The sequence below is a fragment of the Cygnus olor genome, chromosome 4, assembly GCF_009769625.2.
Source record: "Cygnus olor isolate bCygOlo1 chromosome 4, bCygOlo1.pri.v2, whole genome shotgun sequence".
NCBI classification, from domain to species: domain Eukaryota; kingdom Metazoa; phylum Chordata; class Aves; order Anseriformes; family Anatidae; genus Cygnus; species Cygnus olor.
In genome coordinates, this window is record NC_049172.1 from 13962197 (window position 1) to 13986563 (window position 24367).

General features: G+C 41.2%; 1 long non-coding RNA gene across 4 annotated transcripts in view; it reads left to right on the top strand.

Moving 5' to 3' along the window:
* LOC121069886 overlaps positions 1–24367 on the top strand; it is a 42963-nt gene that overhangs the window by 13072 nt on the left and 5524 nt on the right. For 2 of the 4 annotated variants that reach the window (XR_005819720.1, XR_005819722.1), the window contains 4 exons: positions 13177–13568; positions 14720–14867; positions 17684–17817; positions 18980–19113. This is a non-coding gene — a long non-coding RNA (uncharacterized LOC121069886). Of the gene's footprint in view, positions 1–11621; positions 11754–13176; positions 13569–14719; positions 14868–17683; positions 17818–18979; positions 19114–24367 lie in introns of those variants that run through there. The other 2 variants (XR_005819721.1, XR_005819719.1) reach the window with 2 other exon arrangements.

Below are 24367 nucleotides of genomic sequence, written 5' to 3' on the forward strand. Positions count from 1 at the left end.
TATAGATAAAAACTATCTTTGAGGTGTATGGGGAGATCCCCTGGTTTAAGAGTACTGACTGTAATCTTTAGAAAAATAAAGATTACAAATTGAAGACTGGGTGTAGCAAAGCCTGAGCACCAGACTCTTCCCCAGTGCTGTCAGTAATTTTAATTCAGCACAGGAGACAAAGAAAGTACAGTAGATCTCACCCCCAGGCCTGACAGCTAAATAAGCTGGCAACCAAAGGATATACCTTGGATGGGTTTTGAAAACCTGGCCTTTGGTTTTGGAATTGGATTTTTGTTTTCCTCTTTTTATTTTTCTTTTTACCAAGTGGCCAGGGACTCTGCCCTGACCACAGATTACCTTTTTTGGCTTCAAAGAGGGACTAAATTTAATCATTATGTTAATGAAAGGACAAGGCATGTCGCTATTAATAGTGACATGAAATCATGTGTGAAGAACATTCGGTTACAGACATCCTCAGGAGAGAAGAGTTTCCCAAATATATTAACAGAGAGAAGGAGAAGGGACAATTTGTCTCTCTCCCCCACTGCTACTTGGAGCAGCTAAACTGTGCTTGGTTGGTTATAGGAATTCGGGCATTCCAGCTTAGGACGTGTTAGGTGCAAGTCTTTAGACTTCAGCTAAGGCCCTAACAGGGCCAAGCTCTTAGCTGCTGTGGATCCAAGAAAGCTGACTGCCTTCAGTTAGGAGTTGGCTTTGGCATCCATCGGTCAGAGCAAGGGGCACTACTTAAGGCAGACCCAGGAGATGAGAGCTGCTTTGCAGACAGTGGCTGTTCAGGAATATTGCTGCTGCAGAGTGAGTCTGGGGGAATCAGCAGGATAGGGGGGAAAAGAATAGTAGTAAAACCATTGAGTTGTTGACTTTTGATTAAACTTGGAATAGCATTCCCCTGGGAGCTTCTCTAGCTTGGGGGCCGTTTGCAGTTTGAGAACATTAATAGCCAGCTCTATTTCCTCCCATACGATGGGTTGATGCGGTGTATTCCTATTAATTTGTCTGGGCTCGGAGACAGAGAGGGAATATGAAGGTGTCTTCAGGTTGCTGGTACCTTCTGGGATCTCTGGCATATAGAGGTCTTGAGAAATGTTGACAAGTTCAGACCTGGGGGTACGTTTTCAAAGCGCTTCACAGGGGTTTTGCTGCATGTTAATGGAAGTGTTCGGGTAAAATGTTGCAGAATAATTTCAAGTAAACACTATGGTGTCTGGTCCTCTTTTTGTGGTTGATTTGTTTTGAGGGAGTGATACTATCTCCAGGAATATACTAGTCTTTTATTTGGGTTTCCAGAAAGTTTGCTGATACCCTGTCCAGTTTGTACGCTGTACATAAAATGGGTTTGCATGCTTATAGCCCTGATCAGCAGCTGCTGTAAGGGTTATAGCCCAAATAGTCGTAGTGACGTCTACTGAAATGTGCCTGGGTTATCACCCACAAAGCAGCTGCCCCAGCCAGCTTCCTTCCCCCTTAGTTTTGTTCTGTGACAGGGAGCAGTAGCCCACTGACTGAGCTCTCAGCTTTGCCTGAGAGGATTTAAACCCGCTTGAAAAAAGGCCCGTGAATTACCAGAAGAGGAAGGTGAAAGATGACCCTTCTGTTTTCCGAATCGTTGTGAGGTTTGGCATCTGAGTCTTGCTGCTCCCTGGAGCAAAGTGAGACGCTTGAATTGCTGAAGGAAAAGAAGTTTTCCGCCTCTTTGTATGTGGGTTTAGCCTGTAATTCTGTTCTAGTCAAACTTCCCAGCGCTGTCCCTGTCCGTTTCCACAAAGCCTCCAAGCATACCAGCCCAAAAGCCATTTGTATCTGTTGTTCATCCCGGCACCCTTTATGCTAGGTTGTGGTTGGCCCCAAAAGACAGTTGAGACTCAGAGAGCTGTTCTCTGTACCTGAGATGTCAGACAAGGAATGGACCTGGTTGCAGACATGTACACAGCCAAAAGAGAGGTGATGCTGGAAGTCGAATGGCACAGAAGCCTCAACACGGGGCCCACTTCGTTATTGCCAAGGGTGTCCTAATCCTGCGTACTCGGAAGACACCAAGGATAGAAAGCAGCGTAAGTAGGGATGATACGGCATTTATACGTCATGTGGAAGAGCTGGTATGTATAGGTTTCAGCTGTGTGCCACGAGAACTAGCTCCAGAGGGGACAATGCCTCATTGATAGAAGAGAACAGCAGAGTATGTGTGTATTTGTGTGTGTAGGATACAGTTAATCAGCAAAGTGTGCAACCATTTGCCTTAATGGGAGAGATGTACCTTGATCAGCAAATTATCTGCTTGCGCATTAAATTATGCACTGTGATCTCTGAGGTGTATTAAATATTGAAATCAGAATTTTTATCATTAATGGGAACTTAATGAACAACGACATTATGCGCCTCAGTTGGCTTTTGTCAGAAGCAACCCATTGTAGTTGGAAGGTGACTTTTCTGGGTCTCTGGTGGTAACATGCCAATTATTTCACTTATCAATGCCCCTGGAGGTTCCAGATGCCTACTATGGATGTTTTCCCTCAAACTGTGTATGGAATATGGCCTCTAATATGTAGATAAAAGTGTTTTTGAATGGACTGGAGGAGAGACCTGTTTCTACCATGCAGATTTCTAGCTAAAGGCATTCCACCAGTTCAGCTGCTTTAATTCTGTGAGGTAGCTTTTAGGAGTGTGGTTTCATTGGACTTCGGGATAATAAAAGCACAACAAGGTGATACCTTTGCCTACAGCTAATATGCAGGTGCCTAAATTAGAATATATACATATTCAATGCAAGAAGTGCCTGAGGATAACTCTAGGTAATTCTGTCTCTGAAATGTTTGTTATTAGGATTACTGAGGTATCAGAAATCCCAATCAAGATCAAGGACCTGTTATAGCAGACAGCCTCTTCTGTCCATGCTGTACAGTTTGAACAGAGGGGTAGGAAGGCACCATGGCTTTTTCAAGGTGACTTAACTTGTCAGTGCCAGACCAGTAGCTAAATGGGAGTCTTCTGCTCTTATGTTTGCATTACAGTACAAGTGTTGGATTGCAGTGTATATTTATGTCTAAGTTATCTTTAAACTAGCAGGATGGGCTTCATCTACTGAAGCAGAAGTCCATGCTGCTGGTCTCCCTGTCCATACTGTCCTTTCAGAGAGGCTCAATGTGTGCACATCATATCCATTTACACCAAGAAGCCACGTACAAAGAAAGCTGGAGGCTTTGCAAACTGCTTTTACCTGCCTTCTTTCTACTCAAGTGGGTAGGTTGAAGCCAATTTTGGATGCATCTCTGATTATCCATGGCACAGGCTCACAACGGATGGGCAGCAAACTCCAGTTTCTGGTCCCTGTTCCTCAGCTGGAGCATTGGAGCTGGATCCAGCTGCATCCCAGGTGCAGATTGGTTAGGAATGAGTGGAGCCATGGCTCTCCTTGCTCAGGCCTGTAGAGTGCAGGTTTAACCATTGCCTTCATTAAGGCTTGTTTTTCACAGCTACACGTTACTGCCTGTTAAGCTAACCAGATTTTCATCTGCTTTGCCTCTGACTGTCTTCTGTAAAAGTCCATAGCAAGCCACAGTTTGCCCAGAGGAATATTCCAGGAGAGGAAAGGAAGAATGCAGGAACGATAATAATACAGCCCTGGTGATACTACTGAAAAACAATACTACAAAAACATTTAGGCATGAAAGAATGGTTCCCCCTTTACAGTGCAAAGGGAATAGCTCCCCAGGGACTTGCTGCTCGGAAGAGATTGCAGATCTATTCTGTCCTCTGCAGACACACATGCAGTTTATAGGTATCTTTGAGGTGAGCAGTTACAGGGATGGTGTCTTCTCTTCCACACAGTTCCTGTCCTCTTTATCCCCAAACGGTGGAGGAGAAATAGGTTATATTTGATTATATTCATGGAATCACAGAATGGCTTGGGTTGGAAGGGACCTTAAAGATCATCTAGTTCCAACCCCCCTGACATGGACAGGGATGCCACCCACTAGATCAGGTTGCCCAAGGCCTCATCCAACCTGGCCTTAAACACCTCCATTTATTCCCTCAATTCAATTCAGCTGTGTTGTTCCCTTGTTGGCTATAGCTTGCCTGGAGGTTTTACTAACTTTACCCTGAAATACGTACCTGTTGACTTTTTATGCTATTCTGAGGCGATGAAATAAAGGCACTGTTAAACTGTTTACGTTTTCTTGTACAGCAGGCACTGGGCTCCTTATCCTACAGCACTGGCAAGGGCTGTTCTAGGATGGAACTTCTGTGCAACGTGGGCCAAGGGTACTTACCGTGCCCACCCCAAGACACAAGACAGATGCAGAGGCAGACTAGTTTTTACAGGGATTATTGAACAAGAGGCAGAGACTTTGGGAGAGACATCTATATAAATGGTCACGGTCTTTTAATGGCTCGAATGGTTGTGAGTAATGAGTGTTGGACAGAGGTATCCCGGCACTGCTTTGATAGCTGAAGTTTGCTGCGATGAAGCTAAGGGTGCTGGAGAGCTGTTTGTTTGTACCACTTCTGTGGCTGAATGTGCAGTAGATTCTCATTTTCTCTCGTCAGAAATGACTTGTGAGCTAACATTGAGGGCTGATCAGCTTGCAGAGAGGTGATGGTGACACATGGCTGTTCATTGCTGTACGTTGTATGATCAGTCACTGGCTGGAAGATTAACGTGACAAGGAATAAAAGATGGATTCCGGTACCATGAAATTCAGGGAATAGTCAGAAGTAGAACTGAAGAACTCATCTTATTGTTACAGGAGTGGGGAGGATTCAATACTTCACAGAGCAAGTGATACGTTATTCCACAGAACAAATAACGATGAGGAGAGGTAGAGTTTTAAATATCAACAGTCTGTGTTCATGGTCAGAAAGCATCACAGGAAGAAAAGACAGAAATCAGAAGAGGAGGTTCAGGAACATTCAAATAAACAAAAACTCAGTGAAACACTATAATCAAGAATAGTCCAAACCAAGGCCAGATCTCAAAATAATGGTCCTAGCAATGTAGAGGGACTGTCATGATGTTTTATTTTCTTCTGCTTCTGATAGAAGAATGAGATTTACTGCAGGAAGGAGAAGGCAATCCATATTGCCAAACCCCATCTCTCAAGTAGTAGGAGTGAGACCTAAATCCTAAGCTTCCTTCTTGTTTTTGTATATTTGATAGCTTCTAATTCTTTAGCAACAGCTTTGCTTTGTGTGTTTCGGTTTTAATTGCAGCTTTCTCCAAGTTAGATGGTTACAAAAAAAAAAAAATAATAAAAGGAAACTGAAATTATCTGACAATTATGAGAGTTTAAGGTTTATAGAAAGAATATTGTGAGTCTTGCAATGAAATGGTGATACTTGTTCCCTGGGAAGGTACTCGTTCAGTTCAGAGGAATAGTGAGGAGGACATTGTGGCTGAGCACACACTGTTGAAACCTTGATCTTAGTCTACGCTTAGTCTATGTGGCCAGAAAAGCACACTTCCACCAGCATCTGTAGCTGCGTTTACAGAAGTTAAAATACTTATTTAGCAGATGTGTGCCTTCAGATATAAAACTGCTCTCTGGAAAGCCGCAATTGATGGCTGATAATATCCCAAATGGTTATTTTCAAACACTATCTCTGGCCATTCAAGAGCCAGATGTGCATTAGTTCAGCAACATCCTGGCAGGTCAGGTTTCCTTTCTGCTCACAGGATGTGTGTGGTAATTGATGGTGTCCTGTTCAGCTGGGTTGTCCATTCCCATTCTGTCTTGTCCAGCCTGGTATTTATGATAATAAGATGTATGCCGACTTTAAATGGACTGGGACTTTGTATCTCATTCCTGGCTTCCTGCTGTTGAGCTTGCTCTTGGATGAAGTATTTTACAGCTTTAATGCTGAAGAAGTCTTACTTCTATTACACCTTGACATTATGATTAGAAAATATGGGTGTGGGACTCACTTATTCCAGACGCTTTTGTTGTAAAGATACCTTCTTTGGTGAAAACAAAACTAGTAATAGGTGGCAAGCACAGTTTTCACCTGATGGATCAACTGTTCACATCTTTGCGCAAAGCTCTGTGATTGTATGAATGCTGGGACTATGGGAGAAGCACATATGTAGTACTGTGAAAAGATATTCTCAGGGATGATCGTGATTGGTAAGTCTAAGTGAAGAGAAGGAAACATTTTTTTTTCTTATTGTTTTTTGTCCCTAGCAGTGTATTTTGAGGAAGGGTCACCCATTAAGACAGGAACTTGCTTGTTGTTGTATGTAGGGTGTAATTCAAGACAGCCCTTCAACACTGTCTTCCTGACAAAATTCATCATTCTCTTTGAGTGTGAAAGTGTCTGGGGCTGTCTGTGCAGACATCATTTGAAGTGACGTGCAGAGTAAGCAGGCCACAACCCGGTCTTTCTAGGAAATGCTACAGCCAATTATAGAACTGATGGAAGGGATTCTTGCCACCCTGCAGGCTACAGAAACACACACAAATATGCAGGCTCCATAGCTGCAAGCAAGCCCTGGGGCAAGGTTGTATGCAAACTTTTTGCTGACTTTTTTAGATAACCTGTAACGCCCTCTTCTGCCTTCCAGCATCCGAGTCACCAGTCTTGTGGTCAGAGTACTGGGTTCTGCTGTGAGCTCGTGCTAATCCCTTCTTTCAGGCTACATTTTGTTCTTCATGGCTATCTCTACTGCAGAGGTCAAGCTGTTGAGGCAGTAAGTGCATCCCTCCTTCTCCTGAACTAGTTACCTTCTTGCTCGATCTGCTTATTCATTTAGGGTTTGTGCCATTGTAGCGTAGTTACAGCCTGTATACTTCAAAAGCAGATTAAGCACCTTAAAGTACTGTTATTCTGTCTATTTTTTCCTCTGGCTTCACAAACTATTTCTTACGTCAGGTATTGATATCCTCGCGAAGGCATTCTTTGTCAGGAAGCAAATTAAATTCGGTGGCGACACTTGATACCGAGTTTGTGGGTAATTGGTGATTAAGTTACCTCTGAGAGGAATTAGGCTCCCAAAGAGAGAAACAGTATATTCTGAATATGCTTTAGTCTACTTCAAGTTTTTTTTGACGTGGGGGAAGAGTTACAGAATCATAGCTAATGCCATATAATTAGCTCAAAGATTGTCTTTCAGAGAACAGGAGCTCAGCAGGAGCAGAAGCAATATGGCAGGAAATACAATTATTGGGCTAGCTTGGGAGAGGGTTGGAGGTTTTGTTGTTGGGAGGGATATGATAGATGGAAAATTACAGTTTTGGCCAACGTGGGAAATGATGATATCTCAGGACCTTGGGGCCAGGAGTGATTTTGTCACCACCCACTATTGCCAAGGCATAGACAATAACTGCTTGCCAGACTGGTCAGTGTGTAGCCAGCAAGTCCCTATTTGAGGTCAGTTTCATTTCCTGTAATATGGAATGGTTCAAAACTAATCAGGTGGTGAAGGTTTTGTTAGTGTTTGTTTTCCCATGTTCTGTGAAAATTACATGCAGAGATCATCCTGGTCTTTTCCTGCAGTCTGAGCAGCCTAAAAGAAGAAGCACTGTTAAACTTTTCCCAATGCACCTTTTCCGGCTCATCAAGGCAGAATCGGGCATACGGTGCTGAGGTCCCAACCTTAGATTTCGTGATTAGCCATAGCATTCTTGTACCTCCATTTTGTCTTCAGGTTCACTATTTTAAGACTGAGCAGCTGAATTTCTTCTGCCTTGAGTCTTGATTCTGCCAAGAGGTCTTTTTCAAAGGAGGATTTTGTGAAAATCAGGCACTTGGTTTGCTTTTCTGTTCTTCCAGTGTCCAAGCCTCAAAACTTGCTTGATGATTGTGGCCTTGTGACATAGCAGTGCTCCTCAGTGCCCAAAGTTGATTTTTGTTGTTGTTTTGGCGGTTGATGGTTTGTGGTGGTTGTTGTTTGGCACATTTTCTAGAGGCTACAAGCCCAAATTGGTTTGGGAATTGCTGGAAGACTACGTTAGTGCCCTAAGCACCAACATCTCAGTCCAGCAAGCCTCTTAGGAGTAGGTTTAACTTGGAACATGTGCTCTAATTACCTTCATGCAAAAAGGACTTTTGTGGACCTGAGGCTGTTCAGCCACGCTTTGGGGCCAGTAGTATACCTACTGAGTAAGCCATGGGTGTATTTGGCCGTGTGTGGCAATGTTGGTCTACGTTTTCTTTCCCTGAAGATGAGGATTGGAACACGATTTTAGCTAGGAGATGTGTTATTCTTGCAGGCTGCCTACAATATTTAGGATTAAAGTGTGCTGCTCTCCCTAACCATGCTGTTTATTGGCAGTGCTGCTAATGCAGCTGTCTCAAGCTCACTGGTGAATGAATGAGAGGAGCTTGAAAATGTTTTACGCCTAGACAGAAGCACTGAGAGTAGAAAGAAAGAAAGAAAAAAACACGTGGTTGCTTTGCACAGAGATGAAAAAGCTGCTGCAGACTGTTCTACCCAGGATGGGACGTGGCAGTCTGAAAAAACAGGAATAAAAGTAGATTCATTTTGGCTGGTGCCAAAATCAGTGAATGAGCAATAGCAGATCATATATTCCTGAAAAAGGCATTAGGATGAGAGATTTTGAAGTGTATGCTTCTTTTGATTTGTTGAATAATAAGCATCAGATCACAGCATCTTTCAGTGCCTCAGTTTCTTACAAAATAAAGGGAAAACAATATTATGTGGTATTTGGGGTTGGATTTAACCTCCATAACACAGAATATAATAGAAATAAAAAAGAGAGGAAATGAGCCCAACTGAGATCTGAATTGCTCCCTGGGGTTTTGTCTCTGTCCAGTGGCTGGAACTGCACGTCCTTTTCAGGCTTCTTGATTAAATGCCTGCAGGAAAGTGGAATGAATCAAGAACTTGAGGGCTACAGATGTTACCAGATTTAAACTGCCCGAAATATTTTTATTGGCTATAAAGGAATTTTCCAAGTATAATATCCGAAAGTCCCCTCTCTCTAAGATCCCTGGTGCCTAGACATGGTTAATCTCTTTCACTTCTGGAGTCTTATGCTAAAATTGTCGTAAAGAAGATATTTTTTTTTCTATTGACATGCACCCAGCATTGCATTTCCAAGTGCTAGGTGTCATTTCGGGTCATTAGGTAGCTTTTTCTGCTGCAAACTTGGGGAAAATGGTGACTGACCTCCTGCAAAAGTAGTGCTGGGATATTAGAACTCATAACTCATAATTAAACAGCGCTCTGAGCACTGCAGTTAATTAAAAGGTGTTTTTATTGGAGGGGTTTTTGTTGTTGTTTTGGCTTTTTGTTTAAAGAGTTTGAAGTCTATTTCTTTTTGGAAGGCTTGCCTAAGCACTTTCTAACCATTATAATGTCATTATATATGGGATTCATTACATTAGAGACATTAGAGGAGATTAAAAAGGATCTATTGAAGGCATTGGCTGAAAAAGAAAGGATAAAGACTGGTTGCAGTTTGAGCTTTTATTACGTGGCTTGAAACAAATACTGAAATATTGTATTTAAACTAAGTGTGTTTGTTGGAGGGAGCATTAGGAAAAAAAGCAAGGCAGAAAATACTACTCTCACCATTAAAGAAAGAAATCACAATGGTTGGGAACAGTGTGTTAATTAGCAAACTAATTTCCTTGTACTTTAAGTGCATAACAAGTTTTAAATGCCTTCTGAATGGCTTGATATCAATTGTGTTTTGTTCTTTGAATGTAATTGTTTCCATGGCAATGCTGAGTTCTGCTGTATGTGGATTATGTCTGTAAAGCCTTCCAGTCATTTATGGGAAGTCTGTATTAGCTTAGTGGCTGACCTGTATTCAGGCTATATTTTACTTTTGTTGCAGTTGTTTTACAAGCAAATTATCAAAAAAAAAATAAAAATCACTGGAAGTGGGTTGGATTCTCAGTCAATCCCATTTGACTTTGTTTCAGTGATTTTTAGTGAAGCTGTGCTGCATTACATCAGCCCCTGTTCTTCTGAGTGTCTTCTTTATATATCTCATAACAGGAAAAAGGGCCACAAATGCCATCTCCCTGCTATTACAGGCCACCATTCAGGTCGCTTTTAATTTGCAATGTAGTAAGATGCTTTCAAGTAAACTGCTGTTCCTCAGGGAGAGCAAGTAACACCAGGGAATTGCTGTAGGGCCACCAGCCACTGATAGAAAGCCCTAGGACAGTGGCAAGAGGGGACTATTGTGTTCAGGGACAGGACTTATTGATTGAAGGGTGACCCCAATGTTCCTGTTAGTGGGAGGGGAAAAAGAAGTACAGGAAAAGGGCTACACTGGCAACTTATCTCATTTCGTTTTTGAGCAAAGATGAAACAAACTCCTTTTCTCTGCCAGCTGTGCCTTTTCTCATCAAGTTCTACATGAGGTATTGAGATTATACCTTGTTCAGAACCCCTTTACCTTTTCCCATGCCCATTAGTGTTTTTTATTCAGGTATCAGAAAGAACAGTCTGTGTTCAAGAATTCACTGGAAGCTTGTGCTTCTTAGCCTGGTATTTAGTATATTTAGTATTGTATATTTAATATAAATTTAATATTGTATTTTTTTGTTGATGGATTCCGCCCCAACCCTCTCCCACCCCCATCAGTGTTAATATACACACACACACACACACACACACACACACACACACACATATATATATATATATATATATATATATATACACTGTCTACTTCAGGAAGAAGAACCAAATACCTACATGATGATATTGAAGGGCTGACTTCAAGTCCTAGCTCTGGCACAAGCTACTTTGCTAGCCTTGGGTACATTAGATAGGGACCAAGGCTATGAAACTATTGTGTAAAACAGTAATAATTTTTCATTTCCATCACCATCTGTCATACCTTTCTAGTCCAATTGGACTGTTTGTTTTCCACTCGGTGTTGATGCAGCACTTAGCAGAAAGGAGCATAAGGTCCTAAGACCATAGCTCTCACTAAGGGGAAATAAAAACACAATTATCACCACTTGATTTCCTTGTTTCATAATTTCACAGAATCACAGAATCGTCTAGGTTGGAAGAGACCTCCAAGATCACCCAGTCCAACCTCTTACTTAATACTAACAAGTCCTCCACTAAACCATATCACTAAGCTCAACATCTAAACGTCTCTTAAAGACCTCCAGGGATGGTGACTTTTCACAGGTTTCATGTAAGATTAGTTCTCTTAAAACTGACATTGACAGGACAGGACACTGTGACTACCACATTTTGGCTTTCTCTTTTTCGTTTAGAAATGTGAAGCAGTTGGATTCATCTTTTTGTTTATATAGCTATAAAAGATTAAATAAAGGAAATCCATAGACAACTCAGACTAAATGGAAACACTTATACAGAAGGTTCAGCAGTTTCTTGTTTGGGGCACATTCGCTTTTTCCAATTTACCTTTCTTTGCTCATGACAAAGACAACAAACAAAATCTTGACCTTCAAGAAAGCCTGACGTGTGTGACAGAATTCAGGAGAAATGTACCCTTTAAAAAAGTTAGACCCAGGTGTTTATGTTTATGACTTAGGCCTACATGAGGTGAGGCGTAAATATATAAAAGGCAGTCCCTGTCTTCAAACATCTGCTAACAATGAGGCAAAATAGAGGGGGACCAAAGTAAAATTTCTTTTTGCTTCATTTGTAGGAAAATAAGCTATGGAGGAGAGGTTGAGTGATTTGCCTGAGGTCACCTAGCCCAGAGCTGGGAAGGCAGAGTTCACACACTGGGTAGACTGCACTATCACAGTTTGTAGCTAAATATTCAATGTAATGAAGATTTAAGGTAAGTAGGCAGTGGTGTTCAAGCACTAAACTGCTAGAAATGTACTTCTGCTTCAGGGACATCCACATGAGGTAGATTTGGAGGAGCTTTGTCATGTTCTGCTGAAAATTGTCCGGGCATTGAGTTTGAGGCCTGTCACAAGGCCTCCTGCGATGCCTGAGCACACAGTGGTTTGCAACGAGCAACCTATCTGACAAACAGCTCTTCCCTTCATGCTTGGGTAAAATATGGATTATCTCTGAAATATGAGTCAGCACCTGATGTTCCCGAAGGACTTTCCCAGGCATTATTTCATGGCATTTCTCCCTTCTGGAGTTCTCCCTGAAAACACTCAACCCAGAATCAAAAAAGGTTCCAGTCTGGGAAGAGAAAGACGTGACTTTCCTCATTTTTGCTACCTGGCAGTGTAAAAAGTGACGTAAGTAGAGAAATTGAAGAAACCCTTGCTATTTGTATGGCCAGACTCTAGTTAACTATCCTTATTGTAAAGATGAATGAAAGCTGGTGTAGTCTAAGACCACCACTCTGGTGCCTCTCAGTCAACACTAGCCAGGTAATGATAGCTCTTAAAATACCTGGCCTTGGGAGGTGGTAATGGACTGGCAGGTTCAGGGAAGAGCTGTTGAGAAAATGGAATTTTGGTTCAGCAATCAAAACGGGTGTCCCAGACAACTTGGTTTTGGTTTCTTTTAGGAGAATGGAGGGGAAAACAATAGAAAAATACACTTTATCAATCTTAACATTTCATCTATTTTTTAATGCTTTGTTTTGTAATTATTTCAATTTTAAAAAGAAATGTTGCTCCAAAATGAGATGTTGACCGCCTTTATATGTAAAACAGGGAAATAAATTTTACTTGTAGAACTCATACTTTTATTTTCCTTCTGCTTCCAATACTGTCTTTTGGCCTTAACTACCTGCCCTGTTTGACCCAAGCAGTTTCAGTTGCATAAAACTAGATTTATTTATTTATTTTAACATCATGCTGCTTGGAGAAATTCTTGCAGCATCATCCCTGGCCACACTTGGAGAAAATCCAAGCTCACTGTTTCCACCATACTCTTCCTCCTCTCCATGCAGTCTGCCCATTCCTTTCTCCCCTGGAGCTGACAGGCAGAGTAAAACTCCAGGACAAAAACAAACAAAAAAAACTTCAAGCACTGCATTTTTCTTGGCAGCTCATCCCACTGAGGCTGTGCCCTGTGCTGGCTTGGTGTTCCTGTTCAGCTCAGCCAGGTACCAGGCTTTTCATGCCTCCCTCTACCTCTGGCCTCCTTCAGGTAAGAGGGATTGCCTCTTGCTGCTACATGCTCTGAATGTATCCCCACTGTGCAGGGGGGAACCTCTGCAAGGCATCTGATTTCAGGTACTAACCTATGGAGTTTGACTCACTATGGTTTCTTCTCTCTCATCTTTCCTGCAGGTAACAAGGAGAAGTCTTAGAATTGCCTTCTCTGTTGCACCATGTGGAGTTACGTGTTTAGCCTTCTCCCTGGTAATGGCAAGAAGCAGCTGTCAGCTACTAACTAATAATGTGTTATGCATATGCACCTCACCTCCGGTAGCTTAAAGAAGCTTTGAACTTGAGGACACCTTCCTCCTGAGTTAGTACATTAACACTTTTACCTGCTTGTGTAAAGGCCCTGTGGCTCTCCAGCATCCCACAGAACAAGTACGTTAGCACAGGAATGCTGGCACCATGTTGCTCGAGTATTTAAACATAGGAAAGTTATGGACGAATCAGTTCCTAGGTCTGTCTGCTCACTGCAAGGACACTTCCTTCTGTTCCTTCACACCTTCAGTGCACCTTGCTTGGTGAGAACAATTACATTCACTCGCTAGGCCGTATTCACCCCCCCACACCCCCGTGTGCTGTGATGCACAGTCATGTCACACACCCACTCCCATGTGTGTGCATATGCTCATGCACACACATACTGTCTTTTGCACAGTTGGTATAATTTTTGTGTTGGAGTGTTTTTTTCTATGCTTTGGAATTTTCTGGGGATTTGTTTCTGGGTGTGACTCAGAGCCTGCAAAGGTACTGAAGAACTGATGCATTTTCTTCACTAAAAGAGATGATAATCATGTCAGCCAGTCTTGCAATGGACCAATGCTCTCAAAATTTAGGGGTAACCAAACACCCTAAAGACTCATTTCCTAATGATCTATTTTGATGGATTCTACTCTCAAAGCACCTGGTATCTTACAGGAGACCACATATCCTGGGAGTTCTGTTCCCATTGGAGTGTTTCAGGCTCTGCATCTGAGAAATTTTAGATTCACAAGGATAAACAATTAACTTTTTTTAAGTTCAGAAGAATTAAAAATGAAGTGAAACTTGCACCATGAACTGTAGAGCATTTCAAGCTTCTTATATTGATCACCTTAATGTATGAGAGACCGTGATGAGTTGGGAGCATCTATTCTAAATCCCTTTGAGTTTTAATCTGGGGCAGATGAGAAGAAAAAAAATAGAGGATTTAAAAATAGATATGTGTCTTCTGTAGTTAATTCACTCTGCAGGAAATCTGAACAATATTCAGGAAATACTCTAACTCTCAGCAAAGCCTGTTGTTTCTAAGGAGAGCCAGTCTGGTCTTATCCACGCTGAGGAGCAAATGGGATTGACAGGCATGTAACAGAATTGAGACAGAAAGTGTGAAACTGTGTTTGAAAGCAGAGAGACACTTAGAGATAACCTTATCTCAGTTGTGCCTGACAAAAGAGGAGGAAATAAAGGGAGTTCCTTAAAGGAATTCTTTATCGTATGCAGTTAGAAAAGGCAGCAGGCACCTGAGGAGGCCAAGGGAAACCTAAATAAAACTATATTGAAAGCTAGGCTTCTGTGCCATACACCAAAAACGTAGCACAGATCGTTAAGCAGAGCCCACTTGGCTGGGTGATGCTGAACAAAAGCCATCAGCATGGCAGCAAATGACACCTGCTTTGCATCCGTCATTCAGGTGAATAAATGAGGGTAAGGAGCCAGTGCGGAGCCATGTGAGTTGTGGAATGAAGGTCCAGACAACTGAACGCAACCCTCATGAAATAACTGGCTGAGCAGACTCAGCCCTGACTTCAGGCAGGACATCACTCAGCTGAAAATTGAAGGTTGAGATTCTAAACAACTGCTTTGCATCGGCAGTGGGACGTTGTTTGTGCAAGTGCATCCACTGTGATAGTGCTGACTTCTATTGCTCCGGTCGTGGGAGGTTTGTGGTTTTGGTGCTGCTTTAAGCTAGAGCAAAATTTGCATGTTTACTTGTCCTGGGTGGTTGTGGTTACTTTTTAGGAGGTTTTTGTGATTTCTAAAAAAGGAGACAGCCAACTTTGCAATGAAGCTCTTCCCTCTTCTCTCAGAAAGAGGGAGGGAAATTTTGCTTTCAGATAAATGCCTGAAAGCTAAGTACCACTCAAGGAAAGTTGCATAGGAAGAGATGGAAAAAAAGTTGTTGGGTTTTTTTGGTCAGAAATGAGTAATATGTTGCCTTTCAAGTGGCTCCTCAGCACTGTAGAGTGTGTGGGAACACCAGGCTGTGTTTGCAGAGATGGTCGTGCCTGAGCTATGGCTGGAGCTGCAGCATCTGCTTAGGGCTGAGTAACACCTGCAAGGGCTTTTTTTTTTTTTTTTTTTTTAGAGCTGGAAGATGAAACTTTGGGGCTACAACCTGTACCTTGATTCATTATATCAGCCCAAGGTTAAAAATGCCTGTAGCTTTATATGCTTTCCTAGTCCTCTCTGAGAAATGCCAGCCCCAAAACTCTCCATATTCTTCCTGCCCATAGCTGGGCATCTCTTTCTGCTCAGAATTTAATGGGGATAAACCTGGCTAAACAGAAGGGATTTGTATACGCAGCAGCTGCTTTCATGAATGCGATGAGCACATGCAAAGCTGCCGTTTGAGCATATAACCTACTCACAAATACTTAAATAGAGTCAATTTGTGAAAATCCTGCAAAGTGTGCTATCCGTCTTTCTTCAGCTAAAAAGCATTTGTTATTTTTCAACTCAGTTATTCTCTTGATTTAACTGTGTTCAACCATCTGTTGAGGGCACAAGAAGACAGAAGCGAGTAATTAAGCAGACCAATTGCACTACACAAATAACAAATAATTGAGATGAAGCATTCAGAGCCAGTTCATAGGCTAACAGTCATTTTTCATGACTGGTGAGTGCTTATGAAGAATATATGCAGTTGTGAGAAACAGGAGTGGTGAACAATTTGCAAACCAGGAAAAAAAAGGTCTGAAATCTGGAAATGGATTTGGGGTGGACTTTTTTCACCTTGCTGTGAGTGAAGGTACAAAACTAGAGGGTAGGCTGAGTGCCAAACCTGAAGTTTAGAAACAAGCTAAGAGGACAATAGATAGGAAGACAGAAACATTGGCTGAAGCTTCCCTTTTTCCTTCCACAGTGGGCAATATCACTGAAAAGGTCATTAGATACAACCTGAAACAGACTTTTTAAGTAAACCTACAACTAAAACCTTTGACATACAATCCAACAACTGAATTACAGTCACCTCAGGCGTTTTCTTTAGCATTTGCATTAAGAAGCTTTGTGTCTGCACTGTGCTGAGCACAGCCAAACAGATGCAAGATCCTCTGCTTACCCAAATGAAAACCCACTATCCCCTTTCTCTGCCAAACAACAAAGGTGACAGACTCCCCTCAATGCAATGCTGATTTCAGAGATGTTCTCTGTAGAGTAAACACCATCAAATTCTTTGAGATTATCACTTAGATTGATGTTATTAAAGTTTGCTTGCTGATCATTCAAGAAGCTGTGAATTTTCTTTGACTGCCTCTTTACACCACTTGCTGTGTTGCAAAGTTTTGCCTTTATTTATACATTTCCTCTAAGCATTTCACATACCTGGTACAAATGAATCTTCCTTCATCTCTACCAGAAAGTTAGCTGCTGGTGTCTGCATGCATTTTACTGTTTGGGATTAGAGAAAGAAGTGGGGTGAGAGGTGGGATGCTGCCAGATTCCAGGAACCCAAGGCTGCACATGTTAGCTGGGGAGAAATTCTGCTCACTGAAGATAAATCTTAGCTCTTTTTGCACCAATCACAAGGTTTGCGAGCACCTTGCTATATTCAGTCCAGATGCTTGTATATGGGAATGAAGTGAGCAGTAACTCTGGAGTTAAATTTTAAATTAGTTTTCCAGTGAAGACCTGCCCATGGAGTTGCTTTAGTGTGACTTACTGATCACCTTCAGGGTATTCTGCAGGAAATGAAGATTTATTACAGTGTTGTTACTTGACCTGTGGCTTCTACCTTTCAAGGATGAGCATTTCTCTTAAGCAAAAGGAAGCAATTAGTTACTGTGACTGGAGGTTTTCTGGAGGAAGCGGCCATTTCTCCAAAAGAACAAAGAGGGACTGAAAGGTGGCTCAGCTGGAGGACACTGAGGCAACCTACTGGCCTCAGGCAGAAATTAAAAGTCAGACATGCACAAGGGGTGGAGTGGTTTATGTCATAGATGGGAAGCAGCAGGAAAGCCAGAAATAGTTAGGAATTAGTAGGCCAGTTTGGGCAAATATGGCACATTGAGAACTGGGTCTGTGAGCAAAGCTTGCAGTCTTCAGCTCCTGCTGGGGTACATTTAACTTTAGAGACACTGAACTATCTAAAGATAATATTCTAAATAAATCAAAATTAATAGTTAATAATAAGAATAAACAAAAATAAATAATAAAACAAATAAAATAATAAAATTCAATAATAATAAATTAAAATTAAAGATAATATTCTAAAGAAATCTGAGTACGATCTTCCAAGAGCATGGAGTCAGCCAGTTTTCTGGAACAGGTATTAAATATTGTGGTAATAAAAGTTAGGTCTCAGTGTAGCCATTGTGAGCTTGTCCAGCTCATCCCAGTAACACCGGCTGCCACTTTTCTACCTCTTTCTTTGCAGATTTACCCAGTCTTTTGTTCTTGGCATCTGGTAATACCACCCCCTACTCACTGCATGGAAAGGGCATGGCAACAGTTTGTGAAGACTAATGAACAAGATCTGTTTTGGGAGTGATCATAACCTGATTTAATATAGTAGGTACATAAGAAAAGAGAAATCTGTTAAGTTTTTGTGATTCTTAAAGGTGTACGTGCTGATTTGCTTGGACTTCGTGGAGCCATGTACCTCTGGAGTATGGAGAGATATTCATCGCTTCTGTTCTTATTCTCAATTGTGAGCACACTTATTAAATGGAGGCAATTGCCTTATGCTGAAAAACAAATAAAATATGACCCATCTTCGTTTCAATGTAATTCCTTAATCGACATTATCTGTGATGTATTTTCGTACTATTTTGGGAAGTTCTGGTGGGAGAAATACGCTTATCACTCATACTGTTGCCAAATTCTCCGAGGGAGAACATCTTCCACTCTGGTTTGGGTGCAGTCTGGTGCAAAGGTTCCTGCAGAACTGCGTGTAAGGATGCAGTGTATTAGAAGTTATCAACTGATGAGCAGAATTACTTATCAATGTTATAGTGGTTGTGCTTTGACAGGTATTCAAACTGAAAGATCAATTTACATTTTCTGAAAGGAAAGAATATGCAGTAGATTAGTTTTCAAATGGTTTTTAGTACAAGGAATGAAACTACTTACATTGGTGATTTTCTAAGGTTACATTTGTTTTTGCTGTTTCTTTTTCTCCTCTTCTAGATGCAATTCCTATTTGCTAAGGATTCTGAGCATTACATTAGAATAAAGAAGACTTGGAGGGCAATTTTAGAGAAATAGATATCCAAATCACTAGCATAATCTTTCTGGGTCTTTGAAAATGAAAAATAGAGTGTTTCAGAGAGCGATTTATTGGAAAGATTAGTTTTATCATGAAATTATTACTTTAGCACATGGTTTGAGATTGGTCATTACCTTAGAAAGTTCACAGATGAAAACACAGGGAAAGTTGCCAATAAAAAAGACCTAATGACTGAAAGAGTCTTTTCCTTGTGTGCTCCGTTTTCCCCCTATAGCTATGTTTTGGCTTCACCAGGGAGAAGTAAATCATCTATTAAAAAAGCAAAGGATGGAAAAAATAAGTTAAAACTGTATTATAAATCTTGTAAATTGACTGATTTTATGGTGGAAAGCCTTCTTGTTTATTTATTTATAGGGCTAGGTAAGTGTTGAAAAATCCAAAAATATTTATGAATAACATATATTTTTTACAATAACATTTTTGTGTGTGTTTTTTTTTTTTCAGGAGCAATGAGGCTGCAAGTGTTTACATGGTAGACTGGAAAGGAGCTCTTTGTCTTTCTGTATTTGTGTGCGCATATGTGAACAGCATGGAACGATGTAACTGGCACATTAAAGAGAAGGCTTTATCTGCAGAAGGTCAGGGCAATTCTTTGAAAGTTTAGTAACGCATTGACGGTCTTAACCTACCTTCTTTATTATAGGTAAACCCTTGGGGAAGACCTCATCAATATGATGTAAAAACAAACCAGCTGCCAGTTAAGTTGTTTGTTTTCTTGCAGCACCGTTTCACTGATCTGCCCACTTGAGTTGTAGCATTCCAGGACCAAACTGTCTTTCATGACATGATTACTCAGTTGCCCTGAAATTTGTCATGCTGTAAGGAATGGGAGGATTTCTTTATCCTAGTCTACATTTCATAGTCCTTACACGTGGAAAATTCTGATGTCATAGTGACAGACCTTGAATTAAATACCTGGGTAGATGCATGCTGATGGCCAAAGCTGCTATGGAGACACATATTTTGGAAGAATACTTTTAGTGCTGTAGTCCTTTCTCACTCACTTTTGCCTATTTTAACTCATTTCTGGCCAATGTAGGAATTCTCTTGAGTAAAACCTAAATGCTTCCATCATGTGTCAGTCCCCTTGTGTTGAAATTGGAAATTAAAAGAAAGCGGGTTTTGAGTTTGAATCATATAGCAAATTTTCATGTCAATTTTCATGATGAGAGGAAGGGGCATTATGGAAACTTCAGAAGAGAAGTGTGAAAGGAGGAGAGTAAAGTCAGTGTCTCTTTAAACATCTTACACGTATTGCATGGCAGCAGGATTATATCAGTCTTGGGATGCTAGCATTTTATTTGTAAAAATAAATTCTTCCAGAAAACATCCCAAACCAGTGTCACATTGTTGAGTGCTAATGGCTGCATTAGCAGTTATCCGCGGTTATGCATGTGTCCATCCATCTGCCTTATGACTTTGCATCCGAGGAAGGTGCTGTGCGTTAGTTATTTTACTTAAAAGTCTGCTTTTTATGTTTGCAAGTAAAAAGATTACAAGTGGTGATGCACAGGGCTAAAACCACTAATTGTTAGCCAGATTAAGCTGCAGACACACTTGTCCCTGTGTGGAAGGAACCAGAGTTAAAACCAGGCTGTAAAATGTACTTAATGGACTTTAGAACACGTTTTTCAAGCTTTTCTTAGTCAATCTTAACATTTTAATTTATAACTAAAAATCCTTTTAAATTGTCAAAAGGACTCTTTTCTTAGAGCAGGTTTGTTGGTTTGTCTTGCACAAGGCACTGGAGTATTATTGCTGGAGGGGGTCAAATCTCACAAAATGGCATTTGCATATACACATTGCACTTCAATTGCAGTTCATTTCGCCTGCACCTGGGTCTGCTTTTAACTTGCCACAGGTAAAGTTTCCCTTTTGGCAGCGAGCCAGTGCAAAATTATGCAGATTCAAATCTTAGTGAGACTTTGTGCTGAGTCTTCACATGAGGGTAGAATTTATAATAGAAAACATAGTGGTGGAACAGGAAGAATATTAGTACCTAGCCCGATAGCATGTCATGGCAACATGTTGTTTATTCATTTTCTTACTATCTCTCTGTCTGGGAAGTTTCAGTCTTCCAGTGGGAGAGGAGAGACACAGACATGTAAGACAGATGCAAGTGAGATGTAACACATTGTGAGTACAAATGATTGCTTTGAAAATGTCTGAAACTCCACAATGTGGCAAAAAACGTCCTTGTAGCCATCTGACAAGCATGCACGGAATTGGGCTTGAAAATATATTCTGATCTCCAATGGTCAGTGAGAGAAAGGAGACAAATGTACAGCAAAATTTAACATGCTATTTTCCATGAATAATTCAAGTTGAGCTTGTATATACCAACTAGTGTTTGTTCCAGCGGCCCTCAAGCTCATAAGCATGAGCTGGTTTCTGTATGTGCTGGTTTATATCCATAAGGTTCTCATACGTACATTTCCCTTTCTGCTCCATGCTTTTTGAAAACATAAAGCTTCTGAAGACGTGGAAAATAGCAGGGCTGATTAGCCCTGAACTGGTCAGGCAGTCGGACTTGATCTTTGTAGGTCCCTTCGAACTGCTCTGTTCTGTTCTAATATCTTGTGTTCACTCTTTAAGCAGCTTCCATTTGTTTGCTAGTAAACTGATTTTGCAGTGAGTGGAGAAGAGAAACAACCTCCTTTGTATAACTTTGTTGCCAGTGGCTATCTTGTGTGCTTTCTTCGTGGTCTGGCACAAGTCGTTGTCTTTGCTTTCCTTAGTGGGATGGGATTTGTACTCACCCCTTCTTTCCCGCATCAAGAGGAGGTGAACTACTGCAGCTGTTTATTAAATCTGCTTGTTGGCTGGTGGTATCTACTTGTCTGGCTGGCTGATCCAGGTATTTGTAAAGTTCTCTGTAAAGTGGAGTGTTTCTTGCTTTAGGAAATAAAATGAATGAATTCCCTGTTTTTGTAGAAATACAGGTCACGAATCTAGCTTCATGGCAACTTTGTGCAATTCCTGCCATTTTCAAGGAGAGGGAGATCTGGGAAGATGTTTCCCTGCCATTCATCATCTTTAGTGGTGGTTTTCCATTTGAGAAAACAAAAAAGCAACAGCTAAAGCAAAATTAACTGTTGTTTTTTTTTTTTTTTCCCTCTTATTCTTAGTTAATTGATTCTCCTTATCTGCTGTGTTTCTCTTGTAAAAAAGGTAGAAAGTTTCACATGATGGAATGGACTGTGCTGAATTTTAGTACGGGTAGTAACTACAGTGGTGCCTTCCAGTGAAAGCCTCTGAATCTCTTGATGGGAACAGGCATTTTCTGCATCTGGCCATAGTAAGACATCTGATACATGTAACGCCGCAGTCCTTCCCTCCCTCAAATCAGTTCAAAATTGATTATACAAATCTAAGGCAAATCTGATCTAGCAGGCAAGCTGCAGATAAAATGCTAAACAAGCCTGCAGGATTGCCAGCTGTGGCATTTAAGTATTACAAATATTCCCACCTCTCCAGCTGATCATTTCCCAAAGGAAGTGGCTGGAATACACTTAGAATAGATTCCCTCACAATCTGAGATGTATCGTGGTTTTTTCTTTTCATTGACCTGCAGCTTGAAACAGTGAAAACTGTTCTAATTGAAGCTGTGGTGTTTTCATGCTGTCATTGATTTCTGTAAAGAAGTACAGAGGCAAGGAACCTTCCTGTTATTGACCATGGCTTCCTCTGGTAGGGAAGTTCTGCTGGATGGAGAACAGAGGGAGATGGGTTGGGGTGACAGCTTTGCTAACTGGGCCAAGTTAAAGCAGAGATGGTGGGCACCACAGAGGACCAAAATGATCAAATTTGCACAGGCTGCTCTTACATTTGGTTCAGAGAATTCTGAACTAGGTTAGAGTGTTAACGTTTTCAGTAGCTGAATCTTAGGGGGAGAAAGCATGTGTCAGAAGACTTTGGGCATCACAGCCCTGCCTGAGCGTGAAGTCCCAGAGCATGTCCCCAGCTGAGCTCAAGCATCCCTGGTTCGTGTCCAGTGCAGTGGTGTGGTTTCAACTAAATGTGGGACAAGTGCTAGACTTGTGGGCTTCCCTTTCTGAGAAGGACTTGCTCAGTTCCCAGGCTGGTAACTATTTTGGGGTGGAATGATGCCTTTCCCATTCATTTTCCAAGCAGCAGATTTGAAAGGTGTTTCTCCTATTTTTAGGGGACCTTTTTAAAAAGCACCGTTTCACATTGGTACAGGGCAGGAAGAAAAAATACTAAAACTTCAAAAACTCCCCCAAACCAGGATGATTGTTTCCTTCAGCACGAATTAGGGTAAAGTATAGCAATAGTGCTCCTATCGAATTAGTTTGGGTGTATACTCCTGCATATAAGTTGAAATGTATTTCCTGCCAGCACTTCTGAGAAAATTTCCGAACTTGCATCTTTAGAGGAAGCGAGAACACATCTCCAAAAGGAATTGATATAAACGCTCAGGCATATAATGGTAGCAAGTGTCTCTGCATTATTTGCCTTTAATGAGAACAAACCGTCATTGGCATCGTTTCCAGGCAACTACCAAGAAATGCTTAACCTTACGTGGGGGTCTCGCAAGCCACACATTAAAGCAGGTAACGGATGGCTTTACAATGAAACTAGCTTGACAGAGCAAGCAGAAAGTGTTTATTTAATCTTAGTTTTAATTAGCATTTTTCCTGTTTTTTTCCGAGCAATTATTTTTCTGTCAAAGACTTGCTTCGCTTAACTAGGAGAATCAAGTAAAAGGTTATATTTTTTTGCGTTCTGGTTATATTTAATCAGCTGAGAAATACTGTAGGCTACAGGAGGTACTGTGGGGTCATTTGGAAAGATGTGGACAGTTTGAGAGAGTTCCCTTGTAACAAAAATGGGAAGAGCCAGTAGGCAAAGTGGAATTCCAGAGGCTCCCAAAGAGACTGGAGTCTCATCATGCATCGTGTGCACTGCGCATGGTCATCTGTTTTAACAGGCTACAGTCTAAATCAATAAAGGACTGACAGAGCATTGAGGGTACAGTAATGAGTAAACCAACTTGCAACAGGTTACTGTCTTTCCCAAGTCCCAAACAGCATCTCGTGAACAGAGTGAGGCTTCAAAAATATAATTCAGCCTGGCTTTGAAATTGCTTTTCACTAATTTTTTGAAATAGTTGATATGTGGTATCAAGTGTTACTGTGCTCCACGTTTAGCAGCATCTTAAGTTAATTTTTGTGGTTGTATTAGAATGTGATCATCAACATGTTTTCCATCCCCACTTCTAAACGGTGCTTGATGACTAAGCTGGCAAATAACTGGAATTTCTCTTTGGCAATTCATTAAAGTTTACAATTTCTCATCACAGCGCTGTTAACTTTGGTGTGAAGAACTGATACAGCAATAAAATAGCATGCAGTGAGCAAACCCTACCCACAAAGAATATTCCTGCTCCTGCAGTAATCAACATGAACACTTTCCATGTTTGTCCAAGCGTTAAGATTGACCATTAGGTAAGTGGCTAGATAGCAACTTGTGGCTCTGCTGAATCCATGAGGCTTTCTCAGTGCACCTTTGTCCTTAGACAGAGAATCCACAGCCATAGATGACCCAGTGGAAGGTCTTCCTGCTGTGCAATCAGGTAGCTGGTGGAGTATTTAGTAATCTGAAATGGAAATGGCCAACAGCAGTAGCAAAATCTCTCCAGTATGTTTGCTTGCCCGGTTCCCTCAGCCTTCAGGGGACATGGAGGGAAAGTGGAGAGAGGTTCAATATGAGAGATTCTTGTTGACAGCTATGTTTAGGTTACACTAATTGCCGTGCTCTTCTGGCAAGTGAAAATTTTCCGATGGCAACATGTTCCCAAAAACCTGAAGC